At 39.0% G+C, this 25,957-nt stretch overlaps 1 protein-coding gene across 1 annotated transcript in view; it reads right to left on the bottom strand.

The window, feature by feature from the left end:
• The window catches only part of lrrc4cb (leucine rich repeat containing 4C, genome duplicate b), a 67,159-nt gene extending 49,142 nt beyond the window's left edge, over positions 1–18,017 (bottom strand). Inside the window, exon 1 of the mRNA XM_061709196.1 lies at positions 17,518–18,017. The gene's annotated coding sequence lies outside the window, so the exon portion shown is untranslated. The remainder of the gene's footprint in view (positions 1–17,517) is intronic.
• Between the last annotated feature and the right edge of the window lie 7,940 nt (positions 18,018–25,957).

Below are 25,957 nucleotides of genomic sequence, written 5' to 3'. Positions count from 1 at the left end.
CGACTCCTCGGTTTTGTATTTCCTGCCTGGATAATTAAAGTCCATGCTGCAGGTGCTAGTTAGATGAGCAAGCAAAATTTTGCTTCAGCCGTGTGTTAATGGAAATGCATTACTGAACACTCGTGCTACATTTAATGTGTGTTTTAATTACTAATTAATATGCTTATTAATGTATTAAAGAATGAACTTCCCACTTTTTAAAAAAGCTGTTAATTACCCCTTTTTTTCTCCAGTTCAGTAAAATATACCACAATCCAATGAACTTTTGCTTGCTATCCAGATGAAATGTCAGTATTTCTGCAGAACCACATGCTGATCAGACATGGCTTCACATCTGGAAAGGCCATGGATTCATCTGCTAACATTCCGATTGAGGGTCGATGACTCTACAGCTGTAAATGTCATCAGTGTTGGCAACTGAAGTTTGACAAAATGAGGTGAAATGACAAACAAAAGACTTAATAAGAGTTAACTTCACAGAGATTATGTCCTCAAAAGAAGCGTTCAATGATTTAAAAGTCATGTCGGTTACTGATATGGAAACAAAATCTCCTGCAAATAATGTGAAGATTTCATTGTCTGGTTTTATTCCTGTTTAAAATGACTTCTCATTTCATGAAGCTTGCACCGACACGAATGATTAATGTGGAGCTGATTCACAAATTGTCAAGAGATATGGTTTATAATTTCCACTATTGCCATGGAGAACCGGGTGCTAAGATGGCATTCATTCTGTTTCTATATCTCCGTTTCACTGGATTTATTTCTAATATAATACATTTTTATTTCTGCAATACCACAATTTCCATTTGGGCATAAATAAAGCCTTATGTCTTTTACTCTTTTCTTAAATTGCATCATCCAGCCATGATGTAATTTCCTTTTTCTACATTCAATACTAATGATGAAGATGGATCTTCCATCCACTCTATGAACTCTCTTAGCGCCGCACTTATGTGGAGTGGCGACGCCTGAATGAATTGTGGAGCTCAGAAGTGACGTTATTGATTACTCACTACAGTCCGGAAGACATGTGTTCAGTCCCAAATTCATCCTGCATCATGATGGCTCAGAATATTCAGAGGAAATACTAAAAACAACTTTCTTCAACGACAAGAACAAGGACTCTGTCATCAGCTGGCAAGGTCCCCACAGAGCTTTGATCTCAGCTCCATGGCGTCAGTCTGGGAATGCACAGGGACGAGAGCAACAGACGCAGTCTAAATCTACAGAAACACTGTGGCAAGTTGCTTGGAGCAACCCAGTGTGCATCGTAGAGAACTGCAGTCCTTTTAAGGAAAAGTTGTTCAGACCAAACACTGATTCAATTTACCACACTGTGAAGTTAAGTGAGTGATGAAAATACTCTCAGTGTTATTTCTGAAGGCATTTACACCTTTACTGCCCAGAAATGCACAGCGCAGTAGCTCAGCATGATTAACAGGCCAGTGCTACGCCTCTGACTTACTACTGTTTCTTGTTTTTTTTTCCAAGCTGCACCTTGAAAAAGGCCTTTTCTTGGTCAGATTATGTCAGCTAAGTTTTCTAAAGAAAGAGCTACCTACCTGCTTTTTATTTACAGTAAATATATGAACAAACTTTAGGGATTTAACAACATTTTTCTAACTAATTTTCCTTCCACTGCTGAGTAAACGATGTGTGCACATAGCTCTCTTTTTATTTTGTAATCATTGATAACAAAAATAATTGAATAGCATAGCTTCAGTGGGAACGTGGCTTTAAAAAATAATTGGGACAAATCTATCAGCTTTGATATAAAAAGTAAATAAATGAAACATCACATGTTGCAACTAAACTTTTTTCAAAGCATCCTTTGGGTATAATGGTGTCCTCCACCCAATATACACGTCAAGTGAAAGGCACTTAGTTGTTACAGAGCATGAAAGGGACAAAGAAAAATATATCTCTACAAGCATTTCTCCTCCTCAGTTTCAAAGGAAATTGAGAGACAAAAATATTATTGCTTGTCTGATATTTCCAAGTCTGCCACTTCCTTCAGCCGCATGACCCAAACTTTCCTCATATATCATCCCTCTCTGGCTTGATCTGTTTAAAAATCCTTTCAGCTCTAAAAAAAAATAATTTCAAGGACTACTTTTTTGAGAACAACCAACCCTGAAACCTCGACATGGAGTGGATGACGGCACCTTCTTTGCCAAATTTAACATAATACAATTCAAGGTCTTACATCCAAACCATTTCTCCAAAGCAAGGTTAGCTCAAATGGTCCCTAACATAGATGCAAGCTGTGATAAGTGTGGAAACGGTCCTGCTGACCTAACGCTGTTGGTCCTGTCCAGCCCTGATAGCATACTGGTCAGCCATTTTTAAAAACTGTCACAGGTGCTTAACAACGATCTTCAAGCCAGTTCAGCGATTGACGTATTTGATAGGAGGCACTGTGTAATCAATAAAAGATTATAACACACCGTTGCTTTTACATAATTTGCAGGAAGAAGAATGTTATTACCCTGGAAAACTAAAAACTATTTGGAAATATATGAAAATTGGTTTATAGAGTCCTAAGGCTGCTATGTGTATCGTGTTTTGTCGATACTCAATTTGAAAAATAGGCTTAAAAAAAGAAAATACTCCAGCATTGTTTGCATGGCTGGGCAGGAACACAATCTTACCGTTAAGTGTTAGCATTAAAGAGGGAAAATATAGCGGAGGCGACTCAGAGTTGCACACTGAAGAGGCAATCTTGTCAACCCTAAAAGATTCCCATTCCAGTTCAGCAGTGTTGACTTGGTGCCATTTACTGTTTTTTTTCCCTACGCTTATTAAGCCAATCTAGTGGATTCCAGCAATTATTATTTTCTTTTTGCCAAAGCAGAAATTAACTAGATATTAATTTCATTTTTACACCAATTTGGTAACTCGTATCATAACATCATGAATTTTTGTGTGTTCCGAGTGAGTTGCAACATGAAAGTCCATGCATGCATAGCTCCTGGCAGAGTTAAGACATCTGATCTAAATTAACTGGCAAAAGATAAAATGTATATTAACGTGAGGGAAATTAGATAAATAGGGGAAGCTATAGAGGGGAAGATGGAAAGAGGAGGGTGCGCTGAACATGAGATAGATAGAGACTCATCATGGCAGTCATCACTACAGTTATTATCCCTAATTCTCGAGGGGAATCTCTCTGTAAGGCGGAGTAAATTTGATGCTGATAAGCAGACAATGAGATTCGCCCGCATCATGAGGAGCCAAAGCCTTTCCAAGGGCTTCCTTTCACCTAGATTAAGTTCAAAATTCATGCATCACATGACAAAATATTCGCACGGCTCTCGTTACACAGTGTTGGTTGGATTCTGCTTTGTAGTCATGTTTTGAAGCGAAGTTGCCACCAGGTGTTCCGCAAACTGTTGGTGGGATTTGGCTCTCTCCTGTCTGCCCTCTGAGAGTCTCAGTCCAATTAGCACGATGAGCCAAATCACAAAATGTTAGGGGAGAATCCGGAGCTCCTCACATCAGTGCTTCCTCCAGGAAATGTCCTATGTTGTAAATATGCTGCGGGCTGTGACTGAAGGCAGAGCAGTCAAGGGTTTGGTTTTACACAGAGAACAGAAACATAATGAAACACTACAAAGCCACGAAGATTCCATTTTAGTCCCTTTTTTAGTCACTCGGCAGGTTCACGATTTTGACCCAAACTGGAGTATCTTAAACTGCTTGTTGGATTGCTGTGAAATGTTGTACTGTCATTTATAATCAACAAAGGATCAATTCAACCAGCTTTGGTGATCCACTTACTTGTCTTTCTAGTGCCATTAAGTGGTTTTTGACATTTTATACAATCTCTTGATCTCAGCGGATAAATCGGATTTTTCCTAGACAAGCACAGGTCTTGGGGGGCACTCACACTAGACAAGTTGTATTTTGCCATGCCCAGGCATGATTAACCCTCCTCCCAATGTTCCAGCTGGCACGTACACTATGCTTGTTTCAACTGTGGTGGAGCACCACTGTCACTTGCACATACTTGACATCTTTACCTTAAACGGCCGTTTGTTTTACTCGAAAACACAACAGAAAATATGATGGCAACACTACTGACTTTGTGTGTGTCCTTTTTTCACATTTTTCACATCACATTTTTGAAATCATAAATTAAGCACAGGAGAGTTTCACACAGGAGAGCCATCTCATCAGGTCAAGATTCAGTGGTTCACTGTCATTTGCAGGATAAGGGGCACTCTTCTGAGGAATAATGTACACATTTTGGACAAGGAAGACAGATGGCTTTAGAAGGGTAGGAAAAGAAGCCGTCTATGAAAAAACAACTTTAACAGAGGACAGGGCCTCGAACATCCGCAATGCAGCTTTGACTCTCCTACTCAGGTCGTTTCACAACCATTGGTGCTTTAATTTATGTGACGAAAAACCATGTAAACCTTTTACAATGGACAAAAGACTTTAACGACCCACAGGAGTGATGGGAGGGTCAGTGATTTGCATATATCTTCAATACAACTCAAACCTCCCTCGCGTGAGTTTGACGTGAAGAAGCGTTCTGGATGGATGGTGAAACATCTTTTAAAAAAAAACAAAAAGGAAGTCCAGTTGTCCTGATGGGACCTTTTTAAGAGTTACATGACCTGGATTACCAAGTCTGCACCAGCGTCTGGATCAGGCAACAATGTTAAATGGTCGTCACAAGAAACTGCACTGGGTTGTACTGAGGTACTGCTTTCTAAACCATTCTTAACCCATCTTGAAATCTTTGTGTTTGGGAGAGTTGAGGTGGATTTAGTCACCAGACCAGATTTCAGGCCCTGCACCTCCTGATGAGTCTGCATTTTTCCATGATTGGAATGTGATGTATATTAGTCGCGAGAGCGCAGCCTTGGAAGTGGCACCAGGTGTCTTCTTGGAAAAAAAGGGCAGCGACATACCGGAGGAAAAGTAGATAACTCATAATAGATCTTACAAGTTAAATAGACATTCTCACGATATTGATGGTCATCTAACGTTACGTAACATATCGGTAGTTTAAAGTTAATTGGGCCCGGTGCCAATTCTATGTTGCTTGAGTAGACTAATCGATAGCATTAAGCTGTCAACTAAACCCTGTGAACTGTGAGAGGGACTTTTCAACAATGAACAGGGTAATACATTTAATAATATATCAGACACAAACTACAGACAGTTTTTAAATGAGTAGGGTGTAGGAAATTCAGACAAACAATCTCCTTATTGTTTCTATTTTTAGGTGAAGACTGGCTTGAGAAACAGGCTGCAGGGGGGTCACCTTGCAGCAGCATGCTGCCTGTGGAGCATCAATGGGCCACCTATTGAAGTATTTCCATACAACAGAGCATTAGAGCTGTTTTACACAAAACCCAGAAAAATCCAATGTTCTGAGCCTGGGGGCAAACTTTGCCACTGATTTTCTGTAAAGGAATTAATATTTATTGTTTTCATTTTTTATTTAATGTTATTATTTTATTTATTTAGTTTTTAGTTTCACATTCAGTTATGAAAATGCAATTTTCAACTGGCTGTTCAATAAATAGTCTGTAAAAGTAAAATCTGGAGTCTCACGACTCCCCGGAGAGCTTGCCCCCACTGCTGAAAATAATCCTAGAGGAAACACTGAACTGTATTCAAATTTAATTTAGAATCACAACAACGGTTACTGTTTTCCACCAATGATTTGTTTGCTAGCTTGTATGTGACTGTAGAAGAGATATAATGTAAAACTACACTTTAGTTCAGCCTTGTTCTCTGCGGCTGCTGGGTGTAATGCAACGGTAGAGTCAGGCTTAGTGAATTGGGTATACTAAAAGTTGGGCTTGAAAGCTTTTCTCTGGATTAAATATTGAGTACAGATGTGTAACCAAACCACAATACTTCCTTCAGGAGGTTTTAGTTGGGAAACTGCCAAAAGTAAAGTGGATAGTGCACATTTCTGGACCCTCATCACTTTCATGATAAAGAAAAAGCAAAATGTTTCTTTTTCAAATACACTATTGATTAATAAGCTTTTTGGGGGGATTTTGTGACTTTTTGCTTTTGACAGAAAACTAGGGCATAAATGGGAGGAAGACACAAAGTAAAGTGTCACAAGCCAGTAATCAAACCCGGGTTATCCAAGGCCTACATTGTTTGTTTTTAAGAAGAAATAATGTCATGGGCTGGATGCCGTCCGTAGGTGTCCTCTTTTATGTGTTTGAAGTTCTTCTTTCTTGTTGTTATTGAGAAGGGACGTGTTGCGTTGGTATGATCATCACACAGTTGGATAGTTTATGTAACTATAGCAGTGCATACACCTGGCAGGTGAAACGCAGGCCTGGGTTTACAAACCTAACCTAAGCCTAACCACTCAGTGAAAACATGGCTTTAGTAACTACAAAGTATTCAAACTGATCCATCCTGCAAAGTTCTTCGTATCTGTTTCAAACGTATCATTAAGACCCGTTCTTTCTTGAAATTCGGCTTTTAAAGGATAAAATGGTCAAGCAGCTGTAATGTATAGCTCCTAAAACAAACTGAATATAAACTGGACTTTAGGAAATATTTCTACTCGCTTCCCTTGACATGCTTACTGATTTATAAAATGTATTTCAATAAAGAAAGGCTATAAAAGATTGAGTAAGCCATTTCTTTGAACTTAACTAATCAGCATCAATTAGCATCAACGTGCTATCAGATCAAAAGGTCTCTACACAAGCCCAGATCTGTGCTTTCCTGCTGCCTGCCGTTTCTTTATGCTCTTACAATATAAAGAAAACTTTTGAAATGGTACCCACACAAAAAAGCAATAAAATGGTTGTAGGGGGAAAAAAAATAGATAAAGAAAATGGATTGCCCCCAGGACATTGCTTACTGTGATTATGCATCCTTCAGAGCAGTGGGGATGAACTCTGCTGTGCCTCACATCACAATACTGCCATACCTAGTGTTTAATCACAGAAAATTATGTTGACTCGTGCAATATTGCTAACTGTATATATGTATGATGTTGGGAATCTGTAGAAAAATCTTTAAAGGTCATAATGGCATTTGAAGCCAGTGAATGGTTGCTGAGAGGGCAGAAACATGGAACCCGTAGACTGAACACACTCGTTCCATCAAAGCCTCTCCCTGGAGTTGATTGCTAGCTCCTGCTGCAGGCCACTGCAGACACATGTTGCACTACGCAGATGGTGAAGTAAGGCACCAACAGTCGCAGTCATAACAGTTATGACATTTCTGCCATAAGTTTAGTTTTTTGTTTGCAGACATCGATACCGTCACTCTGAATGAGTCACACTCAGCATTAATGAAGCAGCATGTATAAGGTCTCTTCGAGCATCACTTCCTCAATATTTGTGATGTAGAAATGCAAAATTGTGAAAGACACAGAGCAGGATTTGCTGAATAATCCCCTTTTTGATGCACAAAAGCATAACTTAAGCTGCTACAGTGAATTTTAAGTCTCTCCCCAGCCTGGCATGCATTGGACTCTTTCACACCAAGCAGCCCAACTAAGATCAGCTTGTCTCTTGACTCAACACAAACACATGTTTTCTGGAGGTAGTACTAGAAAGATACAGAGAGCCATCTATCAAAATGGAGCTGGAGGAGATCCTGGCAGTCACTCTAATCTCAAGCCTCTACCCACTCACTTCTCTATGCCACAGTGACACAACATGCTTTTATTTCTAAGGTTTTACATTTTGGGACATGAGGAGTTGATCTGGTCTTCACCAGGTCTTAAAATACCAGACGAACAACAGGATATGGCATTTACAACTGTGTTATTATTCATTTGACCAAAACTAAGCCAAAAAGATTCAGCAAAAACTTTAATCATTTTTTGTCTGATGGTATCAATCTCCCCTAAAATTGTGGAGAAATTGTGCAGGTACTTCTTTATCATTATGAAACATTATGAAAAAGAAAGTCTTTCTTCGGGCTTGAGAACATATGTTTTGGTGGCTAAGTGACTAACAATTAAAAAACATTTTGATGAAGTTTTAGATGATATGAACTTATCACTTTGTTTGCGGCTATCAACATCTAGAAATATGTCATTGTTCTCATTTGAATGGTTGTGTAACATGGAAGATCTAGATCAGAGTAGAGGCTATCCAGCTACACATATCTGGTGGTCCCACCAGAAGTGCCAGGGCACAGTGAAGAAACGTCCCACAAGTTAAAGGGCTGAGCCAAGTCTCCATTGGTGTTCGGCCACAGCAAAGCCGGCTAAATTTACACAACGGCAGGTCGAGCAGTCAGAAAGTAAGACACAGGAATTTAGTCAATTTTCAAAATAAAACACCATGAATGAGCTCCAACCCACTCTGTGTACGTAAGTTTTTCCACCCACTATTTATGCAACTTTGATTAGTTTGTCTTAAATAATTAAAAATATGGTGCACTGTGTCCTCCATGTTATTGAACCGAGATTGCATTTATTTGATTTATTTGATCTGTACGCAGTTGGTTTGTGCACTACGACCAATCAAAACGACGTACAACGGGACATATTCAGAGCGATGGAAATAAGTCAACAGGAGAGTGACTTGTGTACTGGAGTTTGATGGAGCGAGAGAGAACTGCAAAATTATAACAATCAAATCCAACAATTGTTCATGTTTTTGAAATCAGAATATGACAATAACTGATATGCTCAAACACTTAATCAGCATCTTTCACATCACTGCTCCTTAGCTGCAGCAGTCTATACTGTTTACATGTACATCCAGATTACGTTGCCGCTCTGTTGTCTTCCCGCCCAGAGACTCTCCCCACAAGAATACACTAATTTGAGTGACTCCCCAAGACTTTTGGACATAGTCAATGAGTTCCAACAGTTGTTAGCTAGAAGTACCTGCAAAGCAAATTTAAATTTGATAGTGGTACATCTACATTTCTTTGAACTGTCTTTGACTGGACCATTGAATTACTTGTAACCAGTATGTTGTAAATTTAAATTTAATGGGGTATTTGATATTATTGTCCTATTACATCACCAAATTTCAGCCAAGAGTTAGCCGTTCTGCGTCAAGCATGAATTATAATGTAACAGAGGAGACGTGGGGGTCACCTTTTCCTTCAGGGCGCAAAGGGAAAGAAATACAGCACAGGTATGTGCTTCGTTACCTTTAAAATGCAACAATATTAGAATATCTTGCCTGAGAAAACCGATGTTTGCTCTCTTCACATTATAAAGATGATAGATCAATCCCATTACAAAAGACACACGTACTGTGTCACACAATTTTTGTGTAGAGCAAACCTGCCATGATGCGAGACACAACAACAGCAGGACAGCAAGTTCACTCAAGGCCAGATACACACAATGCTGTGCCAAAATCAGAGACACAGTTAACGTGACAACAAAGTAGATAGACAGGTGTGTATTACTACACCAGAGCCTGTGTCTGACTCACGTTAAATGTATCAACCACTCGATAATCTTTATTTGTCAGCATTATGTTCATTGAAAACAAGGTCATTAGAAATTAACTTAACATTTCATGCTTTACAACCTGCACAGTTTCAATTCCCAAATGAATGGAGGAGATAATCAGTGAAACTAGAGTGACTTCTACCTTTTCCACTGGCGTGAAAGTATTTTACTACACTGCCTGTTGTTTTGAATACCTCAAACTGTGACAAACTCTGTTGCATATCTACCGAAAACCTATCCCTCCACCGCACCAGCTGTTTTTTTCTGATTTATTATTCAGCCCTGATATGTTTTTTTTGTATTTTTATTCCAGTTTTCAGTCGCTCCATCTTGTGAAGAACAAAATTGTCCTTGTTTAACAGCAATACAAGTTCAGTTTTTGTTTCCAAATGCACTGTCCTGAACTTAAGTGTTTAACATGCTAAATTGAAGGTGTTATATCTGAGTTGCGACTTCTCTGCACTATGCACAGTCTGACATTGAGGTGAACTTGCTAGGAAATCCACTCCACGGAAGATTGACAACCATATTCAATGTTTTTCACCACCAGAAAATCTCTCACTGCACCATTACGAACTGAAAATTGTTTGGAAATTACTTTATAGCCCTGTCAGCTTTGATGGACAGCAACAAATGATTATATAAGATCATTGCTGATGTCTTTCCTCCTTGGCATTGTGTCACCACTGGAGTTGCCGTGATAAATCAACATAATTGACGATTAAAAGTCGTTGACAACAATTCTTTTTGTCCGTGCGTCTCAAACGGCTCATCCGCGTTCAGGTAATTCCGCTCCACACCACTAGTTTTACCGTGCCCACCCTGCTGGTTAAATGGGCCACCCTCTCTCTTCCCTCCCCTGTAATTGAGCTTCTTTTACCGTCGGTTCTGAACCTCCTCCTGTTTTAATACAAAAAAATTAAAGCAGGCAATGAGTATGACTTGAGTAGAAAAAGACAGAAAGCATGAAAATTTGGGAATCCTTTAGGGCAGCTGGTGATAGAGTGGTTTGAACACTTTTTAAGACTCCGTTAGCTTATCACGGGAGCACAACTGCACTGCAAGAGCACCCGAAAAAGAAGTACATGGCTTTTGAAGATGCTTCCAAACAGCAAACGACGACCTTAAGTATGATTATTAAGCATCACGCCAGCTTTTTTAAAATACATCTAGTGAAGTACGAAGACCATCTCTGGATGTTAAGCACATGCACACACATATACGAATGCTTGAGTTCTGTTCAAAATACAATGAACAGATATAATTAGAGTTTTTTGGGGGGGGGGGATTAGTCATTTAGTTTGGTCAACTAATCAAAATATGATTAGTTGTTGAAAGATTAGTCTTTAGTGGCAGTTCTAGTTACCACATACCTGAATGCTCCAGTCCTGAAAATTGCCCAAATTTCTGCAATCATAGCATGTTCAAGTGCATTTAATCATTAACACGCTTCACTCTTTTCAATCCTATGAAAGCAGTGAGGTTTTTCCACACACTATGCAACTTTGAGTAGTTTTTGTTAAATAATTAAAGATATTGTGCACAGTTTCCTCCACGTTGTTGAACCCATATTGTATATTGATTTTAAAACCTCGACATGTTTTTAATGTATCTATTTTTCAGGTTATAAATGTATTTTTTATCATGTCCTGATATGATTTTCTTTCTGCATACGACGGTATTTATGTAAATGCGAGCCATCCTGCCATATTAGTTAATATTAAACCCTTGGGCAGGGTGGAACTGGCTGCTCTTCACTTTATCCGGACAGGATGTCAGAAATAAATTAGCCCAAGTCCCACTACCAATCCTCATATCACACAGAGAAGTATGGAGTGCAACACGGCGGCAGTATAAATTGATGAAACAACAAAACAGGGCCCACATAGAGTAAAACATATTCCTCAAAAACTCTGACGGCCCCCATCAGTCACCTAAAGCATAAGTCCAATGCAGAGGATAGTAATTTGAAAATGAATCAGCATTTTTTTGCTGTTGACAGGCTTTCAAACCAATGGCTTTCAAAAATAGGCATTAGTCTAAACTCTGAGCGTGCACTGTTCAGTAAAAGATGACCTGTTGTAGTTTAACTAAAACCACCATCACACAAAGACAGATTTAGGCTTGATAGAAGCTTGTTGAGTCTTTTGCTAAATAAGAGGGAAAGGGTCAAATCAGATACACAGTCATGTGAAGTTGGTACCCCTTCTATTAATCCTGTGGGTTTCCTTTAAACATTCTAAATCCCACCAGATAAATACAACCTCAAATGAACGAGAACATACAGTATAACTATTTTTTACTATGCCATTATTTATGTATTGTGGTTGGTTTAGATGCAGCTGCACTAACCTCATTTGTATTTTCATGATGTTTTTAAATAGAAGGGGCTTTTCCCTGGCACTCCTTTAAAAACAAATCGTACTGTTCAGTCTTCTATTGCGCTGTCCTGGATTTTTACATCCAATGTGCAGGGACATCCAAAAAATTGGTGAATGTCCGGAACATTTTTCCATTTATGAATGGTCTTTCTTACTGTAGCTCATTAAATTCCAAAGTGTTTGGAAATTATTTTCACAATCCCTTTTTTTCATATTAATGTGCAAAAGCAATTGCTTCTCTGAGACCATTGCTTGTGTTTTTCCCTCCCTGCATTGTGTTAACTAGAACCTGGCGCTGCAGACCAGCAAACTACCAAAAGGTCGAACTCACAGTGGATTCATTCATCGATCGTTTGTGATTAGCTGCACTTGCCTTCAATTTACGCTCTCAAAGCCTATGCAGGGGGATACCTCGGGTTGCCTAAATGGTTCGTTTTTCTTCATATTTGTTAAATAATGATAAGATGAAATCTGAGATTATATTTAGCTAAAACTAGTAAGCACTACAATTAAATAGTTTTGTCTTAAAAATGTGATAATATAGGAATAAAAGAGAGGATACAAACTTTCCCCATGGCTGTGTATGCCATGTTGTCAACAGGCATTAGACTCTTGATTTGTTTTACGTTATGGTACAGTCTCTAATTTGCCAGAACAAATTTAAAAATACTTCAGTGTTTTAAAGCCCATACTGATCTCTTTAACTTGCATATAAAACCCAGGAGCATACAAAAGGAAAATCACCAAATCCATCCATTAGCTATATCTGCTTGATCCCTAAGAGGGCAACAAGAGGCTGATGTCTATCCCTGCTGACATGGAGCGAGAGGCCTGGTACACCCTGAACAGGTCACCAATCCATCACGAGGTTAACACAAAGAGACAGACAAGCACACACACTCATACTCACACGTGAAGCCAGTTAACGTGACCTGCACATCTTTGGACCGTGCAAAGAAACCTGTACTCTAAACCCAAACTTGTAAGTACCTGCAGGCACATGGAGACAGTAACAAAGTACAAATACTTTGGTACTGTGCAGCTTTAAATACTTGCACCCACGCACTGGCATTAGTTGGAACACATGCTTTTTGTTGCTACAGCCCAGATTGAAACTAATCAATAACAAAAGAGATTGCCACTGAAACAGTCAGATAAAGGTAGACAATTTTAAGAGCGCACGATGCAAACAGCACAAAGATGCTACTTATAACGAACATCATGCAGACTGACGAGGCCTTATTTGAAGGAAATATCTGAACTTCGTTTTTTTAAGATCTTCAACAGAACAAACAGAAAAAAAATGAACCAAAAAAGCTTTTGAGTCTGTTTTTCCTGTGTTTTGAAAAATGTGAAAATATGACTTAGCCCATTATTTTAAGAGGTTGATAACACTCCTGAAGAGACAAAAAAAAGAAAAAAGAAAACAGAATTACAAATCCAAGGGTGCATTACACCACTGACAGTAATGTTTTGGCTATAATGCTTCTTTTTTTTCTTCTTTTTTTTGTTACCCTTTTCTCCCACTTAGTGCCCACCTGCAGTCATTTTTCAGCATGAGTTAAATCCTTCCCCTATTTCAGACCGTTCCCTGACATACACCGTAAAGGTACAACAAGCAGACTTTCTGCTCTTGAAAATGTCACACTGAAATTAGACTGAGACTTGGCCGCACCAGCAGCGGACTGTTTTGAACTTTCTCCAGTTGACCCATCACCTAAGGACTGTGGGAAAACTAATTAAAATTTCTAGTTTGGATGGCTCATCATTTAACATCATGAACAAAACTCCTCCACATGCTCGCGACTGGCCCTTCAAATTATGAAGTAATTGGTGTAAGTCCAGGTTTAGTGCTGTGCCTTTTAAAAAGATAAATATGTCCAGACATAGTCGGTATTTTGGCTCCTCTGTCTTTAAAAAAAATCTGTTTTAGAAAAGGACACACTTTTAAGAGTGAATATTACTAGAGCCTTTATTGTTGGACTCGATGAGGTGAGATGATTATAGCTAAGATGACAATATCTGTAATCAACATTACCACCTGAGAAGAACTGGGACAAAATTACTAACTTGGATATTTGTGTTATTTCATAAATCATCTTACTGTAATGCTTGTCAAAAGAGTTAGATAGAAGGCAGCTTGCCACAAGAAATTTATGAAGGAACATTATCGTGTTAAGCATAAATTACTTCTTTTACGCAGCAGGTTCTGCAATAACAAAAGCTGTGTTTTTGTGACATGGAAAAAGCCACCGATAGTTAGATGAGTCACCGCTCACCCCGTTGTGTACCAGTGGTTGACTACATGCGTGTCACGCATGAAGGGAAATCCATTCACCCAAATGCTTATTTCCCACAGTGAAGGCTTCTGTCAGGGCTGCTGTAGTGAGAAGCTCTGGTATGGTTCACATTCATTCAGTCCCCTAGCAGGCGGGTAAATGCCAAAACCTACAACTCTTGTCAGGGTGATCACACATCTTATGTTTCTAGTGTTACTCTCTTGATGATTGAGAAGTTTAACAAGGTGATAAACACAAACTCACAGGCTATAACAAGTCCCAAGGCTGCTTTTCAAGCACAGATCTCACGTTTGCCACATTTGATAGCTGCAAATTGTCAACCAAGCAGAACGTTGCACTTATTCCAGAAATGGAGCTCTACATCTGAGCTACTCGCGCCCCCAAGAACCTAAGCACAAAGCATGCCAGCTCAGGTGGCCCATTGCCCTATTGAGACACTTACTACAGTGTGGCCTTAATTCTAGCACTTGCGAGCCCTTCGCAGTGCGCTGAAATAACAAGGTATCAGCAGATTTTAGAGACAGTGCAGAACGTGATGACATTAGCTGTGAAAGGACAGTTGCAAATCATTTGTTGAGGAGCAGAATTGTTTTCCTAAACAGAAGGTAAAAACAAGCATACTATGCAGCCCTTTTTTTGGAGGTGCACAAGAAAATGACATATTCAATCAAAATTAGTATATCCCAGCAACCACAAGTTGTGTTTGAGTAAATCTCTTATCAAGATAAAGGTAACACATGTGAAGGTATAGCACATTATCAGAACACAGTTAATGAAGATGGAACACAGAGACACAGGACAAATGAAAAAAAATCTGCCTGACAAAATATTACACCTTCAGAGTCAGTATAAATCTAGACACTCTAAAAATCTATTCAATACCGTCTCACAATTTATCATACAAATGTTGTTTTTCCTTTTATATAACAGAGAGGTTTTTAAAGCGAAATGTTGAGAGTACTTTCCAAATTAGCCATTTTCGCACATTTAGACACATCTGTGAAGTGATCAAACTATATAACTTGTTTGAAATCAATATTTCTCTATATGCATTAATTCCATCCAAACATAACTGTTTTGGGGTGTTTTTACCAGTTAGCCTCTTCAGTATTTGCATTATGCATTTACTTGGTTGTGGGTGTTTTCACAAGGCAATATCTCTGGCACAGCTTATCACGTTAGGGTGATTGGTACCTCTGTGGAATCTTCACAACCAATAAAATTGATGTGCAATTGACAAATCTGCAATCACTTAAGGCATTAACCAATCAAACTAAAGCTAATAGTATACGTTTCTTCAAGACTGTTCGGTACAGTTTTGCTTTTGCGCCTTTTGACTGATCACAGAAACAATCTGAGAGATTAGAAATGATCTTGGTTTGTTACAAAACCTGGGAAGAAATTATTCAAGTGGACTTTTTGACTAGAATATGATTCATGACTGTGAAACATCAAAGGTAAGATCAAATTCAGAGTTAGGCTGTGGAAAGTGGATTTAAAAAAAAAAAAGATCTTCTTGGGCTTCCAGTTCTGTGAGTTTTTGTCATGTTTTTACGATGAGTGTTCGTTTAAAGACACTTGGTTTTCATTTGTTGTGCTGCACATGTACATTGTATCATTTACCATCCAAAGGTTTATGTGGAGCTCATCTGAGTTACAAATGGGCTGAAAATGATGCCTCGTGTGAGTTGCCCATTGGCTTTGGTTATTTGGCTGGTGTAAATGAGACCCAAATAAGCCCCCAATGTTAAGCCTTTTTCTCATTCACCACATTGAGCGTTTCAACTGGAAATAGAAAACATGATGCTAAGATGGAAATGTTTTTAGCCCATTTATATCTCAGATGGCCCTCTCATACAAATGACAGGTTGTATGAGAGAGCATAATCGTGGTTGTATAATCATGTGAAGGGTTAAATGATGTCTGAGACATCTTCCCCCATTACCACGTGTCCTCGTTTTGTAAAACACTCTCATCACATATATTGTTAAAAACATTTTCAAGAAGTTGAGAACACAGAAGCACTAGTGTTAGTTGACCAACGCATTTTGTGTCACATTATGACCCTGATGAAGAAAACGAGCCTTGGTCCGAGATAAAAGTTTTTCTACATACACAAGTGCTGATGAAGTTTGGACTTATTAAGACTATTCCCTGCTCCATGCCCTTTGGAAACACAGGTGAAGTTGTGTCAGAAACTGCTAAAAAAAAAAAAAAAAACTTAAATTATGGTTTGAGTGAGTTTTCCGACATTTGGAAAAGAATATTATAAATGTTTGACAGAGTTCTCTGGAGAAAATTGCACATAATTTATTTCACCATGTAAATGTATGCCCTAAAAGGCCAAACCAATCAGAGACTTTATAGGAGATTCTGCAAACTGTAAAGGCTTTGCTCATGCAAGTAAAACCAACCTCTTCACACCCAGTGTGTCCTTCATTTTACAAGCTGGTTGTAAAATCGCCACATGTGAATATGGCAGGGCACACTTCAGCCTGTTCAGGTCTGAGTGGAAAGCTTCTGGCTGCAGCAGAACTGGCAATTTTAGTTTTGATGTCAGTGCTCTAAATGCAGGTTTCTCTCTCCATTTCATCCAGAGCATTACCAGAACCACACGCAGTGAGTCCCTGCTCCTCTTTCCTAAGGCTGCACCTCCAAAGCAACAACTACAAGACTAGGCCGTTTAAATTTTAAAATGCAACCTGTACTTCTGCTTAATTTGCTCAGACTATTGTAGGAAGCGATAGTGTCATCCACATGCGGTCTGGCTGGGGTTGTGTTTCAGACACCCTGGGTAAACAGCAGATGCAGAGGAAAAGAGGGATAATATAGGACTAGATTAGCATTAATAATCACTGGAAGCTTTGCTTTCCTTCACATCCAAACTCAAAGCGTCCTTCACATGGACCAGCCAGTCCACCTGGCCAATCCGGCGCCTTTTTTTGCGCAAACGTGTATGCTGAGAATACCTGAACTGAATTTGAATTACCATATGACGTAGGCTTTTTCCTATCAGTAATGTCCTACTGACAACAGGGACCATACCACAGATCCCTAGTCTCTGCCAAGCGCTCAAACACATTTTTTCTTTTTCTTTTTTTTTTTTTTGCACCAGTTACCCCCATATCTTCTCATCCCCCCCTCTCTGTTCCTATCTTTATCTCTCTATATTTATATCTCACGCACACCTTCAGAAACGCACAAACGTCCACCCTCCAGAGAGAATGCGACAGATCTCGTTACAGAAATGCAATAAGAAGGGGTTTTTAAAACAAAGTATCTTTCTTTTAGATTTAAGTGCCTGAGCCAACAGCAAATCAGGGGTTAATTAAACGGCACACAAGAATATAAATCAGCCGAATCAAAGCTATATACAACGGACAGGATTTACTTCACATATACTTACGCATTTTCCTCAAGTAAATGAAATCGAGGATGAGAACAGCGCAAGAAAATGCAGCAGCAGGGCCCCCTCCGTCCACGTTTTCAAGATTTGCAGTTGGAGCGAGACACAAATCTCCATGTGAAAGGGGTTGGAGAGGCTGCTGCAGTCCGCGTCTCTCTCTCGATCACAAGTCAAGATGCTCGCAGCTGCGAAAAAACGCCGAACACTCAGAAAGAGTTGCGCGCATCTGGATCTGCATGCGCGCACAGCATTCCCTCGGATGAAGCGATAATAAAAAAAAAAAACCCTGGGATGAGGACGAGCCTCCTTGGACTTGAAGGTGTATATATTCCTCTGGACTGAGGACGGGGGGAAATCCTGCATCAGAGTTTTTGGAGAATGAGAAATGAAGTCCGTATATAGGCCGCTTTCTTTCACTCCCAGAAAAAAAAAAAAAAGCGTTCACAGTCCAAAATCTGACTCCCCCCTCCCTAAAAAAAATGTCAAATCAAATTCGACAAAGGGGGTTAAATTCAAACCAGTGAAGAAAAAAACAAAAAAAACAACAACCCAGTATTCAACTACAAAAAGTGTCAGTCTGTTTGTGATCTGCAGACCAAATGAAGCGGATCAGACGGACCAGATCAGCATTTACCTATTTGAAGCGTCGTGGATGAGGTAAAGCATCCTTGAAAAAAGCTCAGTGGGAGAAATGAGCGACATCCGTCCCAATGCCAGCATCACCCGCGTCGCATCAGGACCAAAGCGTTGCCACAGGCTGCTCGGAGGAGAAAGCGAGCATATGGCACACGGAGATCTCTGTCAAGTGCGACGGCGAAGACTGTTCAAACCAATAGTTGATTGCATAAGCAATATTTCCGCCTGTCGGGCTCAAGGAGCGTGGGGAGGCAGCGGCAGCATCCGCGCGTGTCCGTGCGTGTGTGTGTGTGTGCGTGTGTTTTCCTGCCACCGGCTCCTAAGGGTGCCCCAGCACCCTGCTCGCTGCTCGCTGCAGTCCAGGACCTGAACAGCGCCTTAAGCCTGATTTATGGTTCCGCGTTCAATGGACGCAGAGCCTACGGCGCAGGGTACGGCGTAGGGTACGCGGCGACGCGCACCGTTCTGCGTTGGTGTAACGCGGAACCATAAATCAGCCTTTAGAAATCTCCAGTGTGTGACTCACAAGTGCGTGTTAGGCGTGGGCGCGCTCCCGCGGTGCCCAGGGGCCACTTTAACTTTGACCACTTCTTGCCTGCGAGTCCATGTGCCCGTTTAGATCACCATGGCGGTCGTTAATTATCAGGGATCAATAGCGTTGATGCTTAAAGGCCGGATCTGATGCGCGTCTCTCTGTGTGTGTGTGTGTGTGTGTGTGTGTGTGTGTGTGTGTGTGTGTGTGTGTGTGTGTGTGTGTGTGTGTGTGCGTGTGCGACCCGGCTGTGGATGAGGTATGGTTGCCACCTACAGGCGCTATTCTCTGTTCAGTCATCCAAAAAGCACCGTTTCCAATGGGCAGCATCCACAAATAAATTTAAACTCAACATGTATGGAGGTAGATTTGTGTCTTAATTAATTAATCAATCAAAAAAAGATTGCTTCAATCAAAAAATGTATTTTCAATTAAAAATTTTTTGACTTCAATCAAAAAAAAATGTTCAATCAAAGAAAAAAAGTGGTTGAATGCAAAAAAATATTTGAGACTCAAAAAAATGCATTTGAACACTGTTTTTCTTTGATTGGAAATGTTTTCTTTGATAGAAGTGAAGTTTTTTTTGTTTGAAGCAACCTTTTTGATTGAAGTAGTGTTTTTTTTTTGGGGGGGGGGGGGGGCATATTATGGGTAGGACATTTGTTTCTTTATCATTTAATTAAAAAAAGAATTTGCTTCAAAAAGAAAAAAAAATATTTTCAATAAAAAAATCACTTCAATAAAAAAAAACTTTTTCAATCAAAGAAAAAAAGGGTTTGAATGCAAAAGAATATTTGAGAAAATAATTGCATTTGAACACCTTTTTTGGATTTAAAATATTTTTTTCGATTTGAAGTGATTTTTTTTTTTAATTGAAGTGAAAAAAGTTTTGAAGTCTTTTTTTTTTTTTGATTGAATCATTTTGACACAAACATCCCGCAGTGGGCGGATGCTTCCCCATTGGTCAGCCCAGAGTCAGACATGTTTGATTGAAGTGATTTTTTTTTTAATTGAAAATATATTTTTTGATTGAAGCAATCTTTTTTTTGATTGAATAATTAAGACACAAATCTACCTCCATAAACATGTAGATCCTGCCTCTGTATTAAACCTGTCTGTGTTACTATATCACAACATAGTTGATCTTAGGCTACACATGGCATAATTGCTTTTGTGCTGTCTCTCATTAAAGCTACTATATGTAAGAATTACATACATACAGTAAACGCAAAACAACTAAATGCACCGTGGCGGTGAAAGCCACTGCAAGATGTGGTGCTGAGGAGAGCAAGCCTTGTAATACCACTTTGTTCCACTAAAGATTAAGGTAAGGCAAGGCAAGTTTATGTGTAGCACAATTCAACAACAAGGTGATTCAAAGTGCTTTAGAAAACATGTTTGGCATAATTTCAAATCTAAACAAAAATGAAAGAAGAACAATAGATAAAGACAATGGTTAAAATATGATTACGTTTCCAAATTTAAGCTTAAAAGTAACAGATTTGGAGCTTTATTCAAATGAAGCTGAGAACAGGTGAGTCTTCAAGCTGAGAGTTTCAGCTGATCTGAGGCTTTCTGGGAATTTGTTCCAGATACATGGAGCATAGAAGCTGAATGCAGCTTCTCCATGTCTCGTTCTGACTCTGGGAACTGATAAAAGAATTTGATCCAGATGACCTGAGGAGTCTGGAAGGTTCATACTGGGTCAGGAGGTCACTGATGTATTTTGGTCTTAGACCATTCAGAGCTTTATAGACCAGCATCAAAACTTTAAAGTCCATCCTCTGATGGAGTGGCAGCCAGTGTAAAGACCTCAGAACTCAACTGTGGGGCAGCAGAGTTCTGGATGAGCTGCAGTTGTATAACTAACGTTTTGGGAACACCTGTAAATATGCTGTTACAATAATCAGGCCTACTTTAGTAAGCCTGAGTACATAGAATGCATGGACTCGTTTTCCAGGTCCTGCTGAGACATCAGATCTTTGATCCTTGATATATCCTCAAGGTGATAGTAAGCTGACTTTGTTGTTGCCTTAATGCCTCAATGATTAACATCACTGTCAGTTCCTACATTCAAATGAAGAAGAGGAAAACATGGGTTATGCTTCTAAGTCACAATCATGCATGCATGTCATGTACCAGGCCTATGCTGTATTTGGTGTTTGTACCTTTCTCTTGATGTTAGTGTCACTTTGTAATTACACCGGCAAATACCAAATGGCAGTGCAGGTTCTCTTCTGCAGAGCTGTAACTTGCAATGCTGAGCTTCCTTTTGTTTGCTTCCCAAGGAAGCATATCTTCTATGTGAGCTGGAGCTAATATATTTTGAGGAACATCATCGTTTGCTAAGCAAGCTGTAAAACACAATATCAAAAGGAGGTAGTAGCCAGAAATACATGGAAGGAATGCCACCGAGTGGACCTGTACATTTGTTCCAGTCAGCGTTGACTCACCACGTTGTTACATTTCTGAGGAGATACATGTCGGGCTACAGGGGAAGTTGCAGCACAGGGTAGAAGCATAAATCAACTAGCAGTCATGCTGGCTGAGGGCTGGCTCCAAAATGTTGACCGCCGAGTCACTGAAGTATCTGACTACTGATGAATATGTTAGCACCAAATATCTGGAACCATCAGAGGAATCCCTATTTGAGCAACAGGCAATAAGAGAACAAACCAGAAAGAGATGCTGCAAACCTTTAATAAAACATTATTTGCCAAACCACAGTTCACATTGGTAACTACTTTTTCATTACAAAAAATGGTTGCCATAGTGTTTGATATCTTACACCAGGGAATAGGGCTGGGCGATTTTGGACAAAAATAAAATCCCGATTTTTTTTCTATGAAAACCCGATTTTCGATTTCGATTTCGATTTTTTTGGTAAAACTACAAAAGACAATGGAATAAATTGTTTCAAATATTTTATCTTTAATTTTAAAGAAAAATAGCAAACACATTTCCCTATTGGGAATGAAGTGCAATTGAAAGATACTGTAAATCTTCCTTGAGTTTAGTAAAGTGACAACATTTACAATTTTCTTGACCAAACAAAGATGACTAGACGAGCTCTGTCTGTAATGCAGCCAGCTGCAAAAAAGGAAAATCGATTTTCCGTTTTTTCCTTTTTTTAACATCGTCTTGATTAATGAATCCGATTTAGATTTAAAATCAATTAATCGCACAGCCCTACCAGGGACTGAGACATATGACTTGGTGTGATTTGCTGGCCCCATTTGGTTTGAATCGGTATGATTACATAGTGTGCCTTTATAGATGCTGTTTGTTTTTTTTTGGTTTTTTGTTGTGTTTTTTTTTTTGAGGGGGGGTTAGTAAATTACAAACAACTCATTTACCATAGCACAGTTCAGTGTCGTTAGAGGTGATGATCAAAAAACTAAATATCCTCCAATACCACCCAACAAGGAATGTGGTTCACAGGCTGGCGTTTCCTAAAAGATGCGGTTTAGAGATTTCACCATGGACAGAAGTGAGAGCGGGTCTGCTCGGTTTGGGAAGGACAATCTGCCTCATTAAGGGACCTAATGTACCACAAGTCAGCTATGTGTCAGAGAGGCTCCTGGCCACTGACGTCACAGCACTTCATGAGGCTGAGAGGGACACGGAGAGAGGTCAAAGTGGCACACAATCTAGTCACAATGTGTTTTTGTTCAACTCAAACTTCCGGTGACAGCTCTGTGAAAGTCTGTGAAATAGCCTGTCTGAGAAAGAGGGATGTTGTGTGATGAAAATGGAAATGTCATAAACTCATATTTTATTCACAATGGAATATAGAAACTATACCAAAGGTTGAAAGTGAGACCATTTTACCATTTTATGAAAAATATCAGCTCATTTTGAGTTTAATGGCAGCAACCCTTCTCAAAAATTGGGGACGTACCTGGGCAACTAAAGGCTAGGAAAGTAAGTGTTATTAAAAACAAAGACCTGGAGGAATAACATGTAACTAACTAACTAGGTGAATTGGTAACCGGTTGTGGACATTGTTGGGTGTAAAAAGGGCGGGCAGAGACTAAGAAGTAAAGATGAGCAGCGGTTTACCAATCCAGTGATCCGTAGGATCAATATAATCAGAAGATTAAAAAAATCTGTATGCGTGGGACAAATCAATACTGGGTGCTTTTGACCTTCATGCCTTCAGGCATCACTGCACTAAAAAAAAGAAATGTAAATCATTGCATTGTTTTTTTTTAACTCTTAACTTTTTGGGTTTGATTGGCAGCAGGGTTTTAATAGTTTCCAATTTAAAAAAATACTTATTTTTATTCCATTATTCAGTTTGTTTCATTATTTCAGTTTATGTTTTATTTTTTATTATTAAATTTTATTGATTTTTAGCAGACAAGAATACACACAAAGAACATTAACAGTGTCAGTGATATACACAATTACATGATACATCATCCATGCTTCTCCGGTTTCATTCAGACTCTCTAGTGGTGTCAATGTTGTGAGCCTTATATGATATCCATTTGTCCCATTTCATGTTAAATTGAGATTGCTGGAGTCTCAGTATATGTGTGAGTTTCTCCATATCGAATATCTCCTCTATAAAGTCCAACCAGTACCTCAGAGTGGGAGGTTCCTCTTTGCAACACTTCCTAGTACCGTAACTGCCTTTTTTGCTGCAGCTAACAGAATTTTAACCAGATATCTGTCTTCAAATATAACATCTTCACTGGTGAAAGCACACAGATACAAAACCTTACATGACATTAGTAGTTCATACCCCAGTATAGTTTTCATTTCCATCCATACATCATTCCAGTATTTCAGTTTAGTTTAAGTTAGTTTAACAAGCACATCAGTTTTAGTTTTTGAGGTATTGACTTCCAGATACTGGCAAAAATATCTAAGATGCAACAATCGGCAAAAAACCTGAGTAACTATAATTAGAAGAAAGAATGAGTCGTTAGAAAAATGGAGCGACAAACATCAAAACAACAAGGCACAAAATGATGTGAATTTAACCTGCAACTTTATTTTGTTTCAGTTAGTTCTGCATTGTTCGTTTCAGTTTTAGAAAAATCTTTAGTTTTTTATTTCATTTAGGCTGATATTTTCACTGTTAGTTTTAGTTTAGTTAGTTTAGTTTTTGTTAACTCTGGTTGCAGTGAAAGGTGCCTGGTTTCACACGTATATTAATGACGTGATTGATGGCTTTGGTAATAACTGTTACCACAATGAAAAAAGAGACTGTTCCGACTTTCTTTTTTACAGTGCTGTCCATTGCCATCTTTAAAACTTGAAAAGAGAGCTGTAATCAGTTATTTGATATTGAAGATATCATTGATTAAGTATCAAAGTGAGGAGATACTGTTAGAAACACCAACAAAGTGATGGCATTATTTAAAGTGCAAAAAGATTGTAATTTCTGCACCAAACAGTATGAATGTCCATCCAGGAATTGTTCCGTCTGAAACATTAACGTCAACCTGCTGTAGCTAGAGGAAACATCACTGGACGTCAGACAGAATCTTCATCTGTAAAACCTAAATGTCTGGATGAAATTTCATTCCAATCCATCCAGTAGTTGTGGGGGTATTTAGAGGAAGTGGCACAACCAAGAAGAATACTTCACCGTTACCAGTAAGAGTGACAAATAAATTCGTAATTTGCATTCAAATTGATTGCAAATGAATTGTCTGTTAATTGATTCTGCCCTCAAGGAAATGTTTAGTTTGAATGTGGTTCCAGAGAGCTGGAAGATATTTGCCAGTGAGGACTGAGGCAGTTGTGGTTGATCATGTCATGTAATCACTTTATGAGGCTCCTTGGATTCATTAGATTGTGGTTGGATTTTCTTGCATTTTTTTCTTTTTCTTTTAAATTTTTGATTGAAACTTCTATTCACTGGTATCTATACCCAAACAAAAATAAGAGATATCACAACAACAAAAAAAGTCACATAATACGCACAGATCATATAAAGAACAAAAAGCCCCCTCATATAACACCCACAGCTCAGCATCACAGCAACGTAAGATGGTTTTGACTGAACAACAAATTCAGGATTTGACCTAGTGCACACATTATTGCATGGTGGGACAGCTACAGCAACAACGTCTCTTATAGTTTGAGCACTGTGTTTCTGTTATGCCCCCCAGTCTAGCAGTAATGGGACCAAACAGAAATAAACCCATATCTCAACTCCCGATCCCTGAGACCCGTAGAAAAGTCCATCAATTAGGATTCTCAGAAGACTTCACTCTGCCATCGTTGCCTAAGGTGACAGGTCCGAATACTCATATAAATGCTATTCAACATGTCGGCCTGTTATTCTTAACATGTTTACCGCACATGATCTAAATCCTCCTGTGAAGCGTGCACAGGGTGGAGTCTGTCCCAGCTGTGATTGGGCCAAGGTGGGTGGTGTAAAACCTGGGGAGGTCTCCAGTCCATCACAGGGCCACGAAAAAACAGATGAGAAAAACAACCATGCACTCTCACACTCTTTAATTTGTATTTGAGTAAAACTCATTTAGACTCAAAATTAAGGTCCTTTATTGTAGGAGGGAGTACATAAAGTGATTAATTTAGAATAAACAAGGTTTGATTAGGTGAACAACTCAAAATGTGAAGATGCTTCCACATGCCCCGTGTTTTCCATCAGCTAAAAAGTAATCTTGTTTTAGATGCTTTAAATTAAAACAGTTCCCACGCTGTCACAAAACGTATCTGTGTAAACGTCAGGGGAGCCTCTCCGAACACCAGACAAGTTCACCTAAATTCAATGAAATCTTATCTAAGAAGTCAAATTAGTATTAATGTCATCTGTGACCATTTTCATTGTCGTTGATGCACACGCACAAAACTGGTTTTACGTTACATCTCCTCAGATATAATTGATGTTCATCTCAATATTATCTACTGCAATGATATTATGCAATAACATTGAATAACTGTAAGAAACTTTCAGTCTCATCTACAAGTATTAAAGATACATTTAATACACCGTGTTTTCAGCTCTCAGCATTTTATCTATGCTTTGATTAAATATGAATTTCAATTCCTCGATCTCAAGAGCAGGAAAATGCAAAAATAAAAGTGGAGCAAACAAGGGGGAGGGATGCACACCCTGCGTAGCTATAAATGAAAGCCTCAGCAGATCTGTGCAATCAAATCAGTCTCAACCACCTGCATTTGTACTCCCTCATTACATTGTTTTTTATACACGGTTATCATAAATATACAGTATGTCTAATTTACATCTATTTGAATCTACACATAGAAACATTCTGGATCAATGCC

The sequence above is a fragment of the Cololabis saira genome, chromosome 2, assembly GCF_033807715.1.
Source record: "Cololabis saira isolate AMF1-May2022 chromosome 2, fColSai1.1, whole genome shotgun sequence".
Lineage (NCBI taxonomy): Eukaryota > Metazoa > Chordata > Actinopteri > Beloniformes > Belonidae > Cololabis > Cololabis saira.
The sequence above is the reverse complement of the archived record's forward strand: the minus strand, read 5'-3'. Positions and strand labels throughout refer to the sequence as shown.